General features: G+C 33.9%; 1 long non-coding RNA gene across 1 annotated transcript; it reads right to left on the bottom strand.

Annotated features, from left to right (window-relative positions):
* Positions 1–3,298: 3,298 nt before the first annotated feature.
* LOC131042912 (uncharacterized) lies at positions 3,299–5,764 on the bottom strand. The gene is made up of 10 exons (XR_009105335.2): positions 5,553–5,764; positions 5,353–5,446; positions 5,150–5,259; positions 4,947–5,016; positions 4,523–4,797; positions 4,339–4,435; positions 4,097–4,228; positions 3,718–3,792; positions 3,568–3,630; positions 3,299–3,468 (listed from the first exon to the last, which is right to left on the bottom strand). It is a non-coding gene; the product is annotated as an uncharacterized LOC131042912 (long non-coding RNA).
* Between the last annotated feature and the right edge of the window lie 4,760 nt (positions 5,765–10,524).

The following is a 10,524-nucleotide window of genomic DNA, read 5'->3' as shown; positions in this document are numbered from 1 at the left end:
TTCAAATTGACAATGTAATTGAACATAATTGAGATGAGACATGAGTTTATTAAGTGAAGTTACCCATAAACTATGTACAATTGTTTGAATTCTTTTAGCATAAACCACAATGAATCTACACCTATAGTCCAAAGTAATCTAGCGAGGTATGCTATCTAAAATCCAAAATCATGAGTATTGGATCCAAGAGTATAACACAAAAATTCGGTTATAGCAATCTGTTATACATAATATATCAAAGCAAATTGCAACCATAGCAATTTGTTATACATAATATATCAAAGCAATTTGAAAAATATGTTTTATGTTTATATTTATTTATTCAAATAACTGATCTTTTGTCATTGAAATATAAGGATATATACCAGTTTATTACTATTGAAAATTACTGACTGAGAATTAAAACAAAATAAATCTAGGATATGGAACAAAATTTTCTTAAGTTTGACAATGGATGTATCCCTCAAATCAATCACAAAATAAACTATATAGATCAATATCTTGAAATCACATAGAGAAAGCTTATTGAGTGACTATGAACATGTTACCTTAGGATGAGCTTAGATATGAATTTGGAGTTATCAAAGCAATGTTAACAGCATGTATCGGACCTCTGGGATAGCAGCATAGAGAAAGTGGAATATAAGATAGGTGAGAGTGAAGTGCCTTGGACGGAATGTTGGAAGAGATGTGTGGGACCCCTACACACCCCATAGAAGCATTTAGAAGCCATAAAAAAGTGCCATAGACCAAATATTAAAGACTATCCTAAGGGTACCAATTGTGACAATCACAAGTTTACCAGTGATACTACCTACTCAAACAAGTTGTGTTTGGAAACCCTACTAGGTGTGTATATGTAATGGTAATGAAATGTCCTGAGAGTAGCCCTTACACCAGTATGCACGAACCTTGGTGTCACAACAGTGTTGGTGTGACCTTGGGCCAATGGTGGTTGATTGTTACAATTAGGACAATGATCTCAAACACAATTTACGATGTTTAGAACTCTAATGTCCCAATCTACTTGTATATATTTTCACAAAACAATTAACAACCCAACCATAGCTATTAATAAGATTTCCCCATAAAATGCATGCAAAACGTATCATCATTGATAGGATAACTGACTTGCATTTAGTAAGAGACCTCAATGAGTGGAGTTTCATGCTGAAAAGAGTACTTGCAATAAAGATATTGAAATCAGCGAGACATTATGCATTCAAAAATCAACAAGGAAGATCTAATATTTATGAATGAAATTGCAAATCAATCTAAGTTACATGTTTGATATCTTACTTATATCATGGCAACATAAAATGTATATATGCACTCAACATACCTCTTTGCTTGTTTATTTGAGAATGTTGCTAGGAATTAATAGGTGAATGATACATTGATCTACACATATGTATGATTCATGTACATACATAGGAATTAATAGGTGAATCACTTGTACTTTCCTGATACTTTCATCCCTTGGTCCAGGCCGCGTACCCCCTAACACTTGAAGATTGTTTCCACCCTCATGATTACTTGAAGTCCATGCTCAAATCACACTAAATGACAATAGTTAGTACAAAATAGTGACCACAGCCAAGGAAGCCCAAATTTACTCATACTCAACATAATAAGAAATAACTAAATCATCTGGACCATTATTCATAACATAACCTCTTTTTCACATCATGGAAGGCCAAAATTACAAGGAAGGCCAAAATTACAAGGATCACGCTTCTTTGAAGGAGCCATTGTTCAGAGCCACCAAACTATCAACAAGAGTAGAAGCTATTAGGCTCATACAATTTTAGGACATATAAAGAGTTGAATCAGAAGTGAGAAAAAAAAAATGAAAAATTGTTGAAATATAATCTTCACAATTCTATCATCATGAGTGCAAACAATCCAGTGAGGAGGACAAAGTTGAATGGTGTGATGAGGATCAGAACCATCCAATCTAAGAGGCATAATATGAGACTCTTTCTGAACCAATGCTAAGGGCTATTATGATTTGAAGCTTCTCTTAAATCCTCACATTTTGTTGTCACATAATGAGGTAGAAGAGGCAGATTCAAAGTCTTAGAATGAGGTCAATATATATATGGATGGTAATATATGTAAGGATATATGAAAGATATATGAAGGATATATGAAAGATATATGTAAGGAGAATAATTACTTCACACTAAGTGAAGTTATGGAGGTACTTACCATGGATGCAAAGTGGGGAGTGTAAAGGAGTCTTTGGATTCATGAAGAACATTTAGGAGAAAAGGTTAGTTATATCAAGGAAAAATAAAGAAAAAGGGAAAAGATAAAGAAGGGAGGAAGAATATAGGGAAGAAAGTGAAGAAATAAAGAGGGAGATCTAATTTATTTTGGTATGTAGCCTCTACTACTCTTTTTCTTGTTGAATGATTTTGCAATATTTTGAGAAGACTGCAAGGCATAAAGTAATGCTCATAAGGCATGAAGGAGCTATGTAAAGTACAAACCATACATAGGAATACATGCAAGGCATGAATCATACATGTAAACCATGAAGTAATACATAAATACACATAAGGTACAAGCATATATGAGAAAGGTTCTCATGGAGTGGGCATGCTGAAGACACATCGATCATGAAGCATACAATAGAGAGGTATTCATGGAATAGACATCTGAAAACATCTCATTCATGAAGTAACAAAATGCTAAAGAAAATGACAAGTAATAAAAAAACTTACAAAGATGAGGCATATTCATAACTTTTGCAATCCCGCCATGGATATCAACACTAGAAGCAACTCATATTGTTAGTGTACATACAAGACAATATGGGAGTTCATTATACCCAACAACTTGTGGTGTTGTTGTTCGTGTTGGCTCTGTTGGACCCTGCAATTAAGATTCAATATACATTATTCAATAAGATTAACTGTGCAACATAATGAAATATTTAAAAGTGTGTAATCTTGTCGAACTTCGCTTGGTTTCAAGAATAGTTTATTATTCTCTACTTAACAGGCCCAACCACGTGAAGGTGGAAGGCTCATTTGGCCCCTCCCCCCCTACATCACTCTAAATTCCCCTTTAACATCTTATAACATTCATTCATTCATTCTTTCTACCATCAATAAAATATAACATTCATTCATTAATATCACATAACGTTCATTAACACATAACATTGATTAACATTAATTAACATGCAACATTCATCAATATTAATTAACACATATCATTCATAACCATTAATTAGCACATAATTACATTCATTAACACATAAAAATCAATTATTATCAAATAAGGTAGATTACAATCATTTCTTTTTTTGTTTTTTCTTTGAAGCTATGAAAAGACTAAGTGGAACATTGGTTTCTTCATCATTTCTCCCCTCTGCAGTTGTTTTGCCCTCTGTTCGTGATCTCGACGTATTCCTTGTTCTATACCGAGGACGAGGACACTGAAGCGAAGGGGGGTCATCTGCAATAACAAACAAATGGGTTAAATTCAAAACATTTTTTATTATTGTTACAAATATTTCATTAATTTAGAGAACATAATTGTTGCACCGCTCTTTACCTAATGGGGCCACATCATTTTGTCTAGCCTCAACCTCAACATGTTGAACACCCTCTAGATCATCTGGAGTTGAAATACTAAAGGTTACATTAATGTTGAACACCAATTGCAATTATATTTGTTTAAAGGAATAGCAGTGGTCCTCTTTACCTGATTGGGGAACATCACGTTCCTGAGGTTATGTACCCAGATCATGCTCCACTTGGTCACCACTGACTACATGCTCTAAAATATTAACAAAAAAGGTTACATTAATTACTATAATTACAAATTAAGATGTTTAATTGTATTAATAACTACATAAATAAATTTGAATAGCAAATGAATATCTCCACTACTGGGATGCACATCTGAACCTTCATGTGCAGGTGGTGTTTCACGATTAGCAGACTGCATTCCAATGTCATGCATGTTGTTATCATTGCTTGCTTATTTAAAACAAATATAGTCACTTTATGTTGGAACTCAACATCAATTAGATTATTGGTAAAGTATTCAATTTGAAACAATTTCCATTTAGCATATTTACCTGTGTGACGGATGCACTCGAATATTGTGTATGACCACTCAATTCTCGTAACCGATCAACCACGACTATATAGCCTTGCTGGTAGGCAATTCTCTTGTCATCTTCTGTGGGCGCTCTATTGAATTTAGAGCCCTGCATTTTTGCTTGGTATCGTGAATTTTGCTTGCATTGTTTGATAGAAAAAAATTGTTTGCAATTTATTAATATTTTGATGCAATATTTTATTTACACGAGATACTTACAATTCGTGCAGCAAGTTTCATATAACCACCAGAGCCGAGTTTGTGTTGCCCGTGCTTTTCTTGTCTTTCCTTGGTTGCCTTTGACGTGTCACTCAGTCTATAAAAAGTTTAAAATATGTTAGATTATATAAATATAAAGAGTAATTAATTAGTACATAATTACATTCTTAATAGTATTTCGTACCTTCTTTTTGGCGTCTAGTGGTGTATTTCCTTTTTTTCCTTTCAATTCTCTCATTGACATCTAAAATCAGGTCCTTCCGTTCCCTCTCTGGAATCATGGGGGGGCGCTCGTATTTCAAGTTCTTCTCTAAATGGGTCCTGTATTGGTCCCTCACATACTTTAGATATGTGCCAACTTTTTCAAGGAGCTTGGTTTTGTCAAAGGTGTCATTTCCAAACCACTCAACCATTTGGCTTGTCAATTCATCTTTTAACCTTTTTTCTTGGTCATTCCACCTTTTAAAGCAAAAACAAACCTGTTAGATTCATAAATGAATTGAAACTACATTTATTACAGTTCAAGAAATGGATCAAAGGAAAACTATTCTAGCAATGATATGAAATCAAAATAGTGTATTAGGGTTAGTTCACATATGATGTACCACCTTTTACGTATGGTGGGCCCAAATATCTGCAATGCAATGTCACTAAGATGTTTATAAAAAATATCATTTCCTGCAAAAAATTCATGGGATCATTAGTCCAAAATGAGAGATCATAAAGTAAATTACAATTAGACTATATATAATAATAATTTTAAAGTACTTGAAACCTATATCTTTAAGGGAATCATTTCTTCATCGCTCACCACCAATGTGGCCTGCAACATTCCCATACTATCAATACATGAAGATCCAGGAAATGATGGTATGTTATCAGTAGTAGTCGCCTCTGAGGCATCCTCATGTGCATCTCCTCCTGCAAAAAATGAATCCACTAGGAAATGCCCCCAAGAAAGAACGCTTGAAGGGAAATAAACACAACAGAAGATAGAGCAAAAGAGGGATCTACCAATAGTGGGTAGGCCAATATGACGCGTAGTAGAGGATGTCTGCATGCTACGTGTTGCCGACATTGCAATCGGCAATACAAGTGGGGCTAACCTCTGATGAGGTGGCGACGACATTTGCACAGGAACATTGACAACATCTAAAGAAATATATCAAACATTAAATATATGAAAAGTGCAAGAATTGTAAACAAGGATGAACCTTTATTATGAACATTGACAGTATCAAGTATGATGTGTTTTGGGTATTCAAAGTGATAATCCAAGAAAATCGTCATCACCTAAAGTACCTGCAACACCCTGATCATGGCCACCACTTTTATGAGGGCGCATAAATTGTTGTAAAAACAACACGTACGTATTTTAGTTAATGACATAAAAGAGAATAAAATATAAACCATTATTGAACTTTTGTTATAATTAAAGCTTTCATTACTGCTTACTTGCAAGTTTTCTGCTATTCGAATCAATACTTGCACCCTCTCTCGTATCTCAGTAGTCATAGGATGCACGGCTGCCAAAGAAACAATCTCTTTACTAATCTTTCTAAGAGGCCTTTTTATGAATTCCATAGGGTGTGTGGACTTTTCAGGGTCATCATCACTTAATCCTGTTGAGTCCACATCCTTAGAGAGGTGCTCAGGTACTGTAGCTCCTTTTCCCTTTCCCCGAATATCCGTCTATGTCAAGAATATCATTAACAATTACAAAATTAGTCTAAATCACTCAAAAAAAGAACATAATAATGTAACAGTTTGTGTCTATCTAATTTGTACAATTACAATGAAGTCTACCTGCTCAGTAGAAGTGTCGCAACCTACATCCCTGTCTGCGCTATGTGATGGATCCATGTCGCCCTGTGACAAAGAAAAAAAATAAAAAACGTTAGTGAAATTAAACCAATAGACTTAGCAAAAAAACTTCATAATAGAATGGTATATTGGATTCATTAATTGGAAGTTGGTTAATTTAAATGGCATATAGTACGTACCACCCCCATGATATTAACTTTGTTTGTATCTATACGATTCAAACTGTAATCGATTAGAAATTCTTCGCCTGCACTTATTGATTTTATCGTACATACGAATACATGATTTCCCTCACGCACCTCAAATATGCAATTGGGTTGTTTATTAGTTGACCTAGGTCGCATACTATTTATAAAACCTGCAATATTCCTTGTTGCTTTTGGCCAACCATCAATGCATACATCCACTCGTTTAATTTGATCATCATCTTTCCGTTGTATATAATTTGCTGATAGTGCATACCTACGCATACTTTTTATATATCGAACAATCTGCATCCAATTATTGTAATTGTAACAAGGTCCGACAAACTCCATCAATTCAACAACTTTGTTGTAACAGACCTTTACGTCGTCCATGGAAAATAGGTTGAAACCATGTAACGACGAAGGTGCTATGTGATATATCCTATCGTTAACACAAAAATTGGTGTTTATTGGAGGAAGTTCCTTGGGCAACCATTGTTTCTGTAGATATTTGTACCTCAATAGCACCTCAATGTCGCCTTTGGTCTCATCATCATAAGAACATGACCCCCCTTGAGCAAGGAAAAATTTCATGCGTTTATTGAATTTTTTTCTAATATTTTGACCTCTTGTTGATCTCCCTATTGTAGACCTACTACATGTCTCACTTTTATTTTCTATTCCTGCATTTCCCTCACTCGAGGAAGACACATCTGACAAATACCTTTTTAGGGGTACCTACACTCCATCAAATGAGAGAGTTAATTGGTAATGTGAGAGAAATTTTGCAAATGAGGGTAATGTTGATGAAGAAGTCGGCCCTAAAGTTGATTTTGGGATTAAAATTTGAATAAGTCCAACTGGGGCCTCAAGTGTTGATAACTGTATTAGATTTGTTGCTAATGTCGAGGTTTGAAAAATTGAGGAAGTTTGTTTTCCAAGTAATTTTTTTAAAATAAACTATTTCTATAGGGTGTATTGACTAGTTATACTTGTCCATCCATGAGACTGTGTAGGATCCTCGTCAAAGGGGTTCAGGTTCCTGCACATGTAATTCAATTATCTTATGTTAGCTAAAAATTACATAGTACACAACATGAACAACATGAAATTTGTAGACAAAAAGAGTATTAAATAATAAAAAGATGTCATCAAAATCATTGTAAATTTTTTAATTCCTTACCTTTACTTTATGTAGACTATGCAAGATCCTCAACTAAATGGTTGACGATGTCTGTAGTCAACGGCCTCTTCCCACCAAGGGTGACAACATCACACTGGGACTATACATGAAATCAACACCATCAATTGAGCATCATAATCATTACTACATTTGTAAGTTGATAAACAATAAATACATATGTATCATAAGCATCACATGATGTATCATCATATATATAATTGAGCATCATGATTAGCATCACATATGTGTCATCATAAACATGTAATGCATCACATATGTATAATAAATCACCATCCATCACATAGGTAATAAACAATCCACATTCTATAAATAAAGACAAAGTTCAAAAAATGTCACATGTATCATCATAAACATGTAATTCATCACATATGTATTTTAAATCAACATCCATCACATAGATAATAAACAATCCAAATTCCATAAATAAACACAAAGTTTAAAAAATGTCACATAAATAGTCACTCTCCCTATCTCCATCTCCATATTAAAAGGTGCATCATGAATTAATTATGTAATGACATTAGAATTTAAAACATAATGAATTAATTATGTAAAAAAAATTCTATCAAGAAATCAATATTAAATAGATAATATACTAATCATATACCTCATACATTTCATTCATCATCATGAACATCATGATCATGATCATGATGATGATGATGATGATGATGATCATCATCATCATCACCACCACCACCACCACCATCGTCTTAGTTATCGTCATCACCACCATCACCATCACCATCATCATCAACATCAACTTCTTCTTCTTCATCATCATCGAGAAATTGTCGATCGTGATCATCATCTACTTCTTCAATATCTTCTTCCATCACATTATACTTTATCAACCTTCCTCTTGGAACATGTCTAACAAAAAATGACCAACCCGGTTTATGTGGAACCTCTGAGTAAAATACCTGCTCACATTGGCTTGGAAGAACATAGGGCTCATCCCCAACTAGTTCAAATGACTTTGTATTAACCATTGTAAAACCATTATCATGTTCAATAATAGTTCTATCAGGATCATTTTTATTCAATCATAGCCTATACCATTTGACGACGAACAAAACTAATTTGAAGGAATTAAAGTCACACTTAAGTATATCATCCAAAATGCCATAGTATCAATTTTGAGACTGTTGAAGATGTATGTCATTTCTCGATGAAACATTTGTCACCTCAAAGACTGCAGTGATGCCAGAATCACAAGTTTTCTTCATGTCATCCAACTTTTTTATGCGAAATTTATGATCATTGTAGCACATAGTGTTGTGGTGTTTGACCTACAATATGTCAAACATGTAAAATTTATTGCATTGTGAGTTGATAAACATATGAGTGATTAATAAATTTATATGTACCTGTTTATCTCTTAAATCATATGCTAAATCAATTTCCCTTTGCGTAACATTGGAATCTCCATTACGATGAGCTTTTTTAACCAATGAAGCCACACCTTCCCATGTTAATGTGCGACCAAAATGTTGACAACGTTCAATCCATACCGTCATCCAATCAAGATTGTTTGCAATATGCAAATGTAGTGCATCCCACTCTCAACCAACTGTACAAAAAATAAATAGACATCTTACAACCGATTTATTTTAAATATTAAGAATAAATTAACTACAATAACATCTTATAATTACCTCTCACTTTCCTCAATCTACCTTTCCCCGTCAAGTACTCCCCTTCAAATTTGTTAATGGGGTTCGGATCCCAAATGTGATACACGTGGATCTTTGCTGCAAACTTATGAAGATATTCAGAAATATACACCATAGTCTAGTATACCATATGTCCCTCCACCATAGAACCCTCAGGATGTGCTCTTTGTCAAACCAAAGCCTTCAAAAATTTCAAGTGCCTCTCAACCATCCACATTGACCTAGTGTGTACAGGTCCACACAATTCAATCTCCTCAACTTGGTGTATGAGGTAGTGTTCTTGTGTATTGAAAAAAGCTGGAGGTAGACACTTTTGCATTTCACACATTATATGAGGAATTTTTCTCTTCCAATATTTTATATCTTCTTTATGGATTTCTTTACATAACAACCACCTACAAGATATTCAAGACGCAAAAAAATGTACTACATAACAAGTAAAACAAATCGCAAATATAATATCTATACAATGAACTGAACAAATATCACTATTTACCTCATGTATTTTTCAAGATCATATATGACTTGCTTGACATTATTGTCGAAGTCGTTTGGGAGAGATAGAGGTAGAACGTACTGCAACAATTATAAAATTATCTTTTCATTGTTTTTTAACATAATACAATGAAAAGTACACGCGCAATATTTAAATACATAGTAAAAACACAAGAACATGAATTACCTTAATGAAGGTATGTCGATCATGCGTTTTCATCACTAGCCCAAATTCACTTTTCTTTGATATAAGATTGTTTATGTTCGCAACAAATCTTGTGGGAAAACAATTTTTTTGTATGACTTCTTTTATAGCATTGCTTTGCTGGTCCGTTAATAACCAAAGAAGTTCACTTATATTAATCTGGTCTCCATGACTACTTGATTGAATGACATTTATCATTGCATGATTGGAATCTTGAATGTCACTACATATTTTGACAATTTTTTCTTTGTCACACCTTCCATCCAATATTTTCCATAATGTCTCTGTTATATTCTTTCCAATATGCATAGTATCAAACAAATGCACAATTTGTAACTGCTCGTAGTAGGGCAACCTACTAAATTGTCGGGGATAACTTTTTAGTCCCTTAGAAAAGTGGTCATTTATGCCTTCACGACCTTCATGATCATCAATCACATCATCAGTAAACAAAACAAAATAGAAAAGATGTTTTATGACATAAACCATTAGATGGAATGGCATTACCTTGATGATTAATTATAATATATTCCAACTTCCACAGGTGAGGTGTCATTCTTTGTGGCTTTGATGTATTCTCTTCTTTCCCATCGAAAA

This window comes from Cryptomeria japonica, chromosome 1, assembly GCF_030272615.1.
Source record: "Cryptomeria japonica chromosome 1, Sugi_1.0, whole genome shotgun sequence".
Lineage (NCBI taxonomy): Eukaryota > Viridiplantae > Streptophyta > Pinopsida > Cupressales > Cupressaceae > Cryptomeria > Cryptomeria japonica.
The sequence above is the reverse complement of the archived record's forward strand: the minus strand, read 5'-3'. Positions and strand labels throughout refer to the sequence as shown.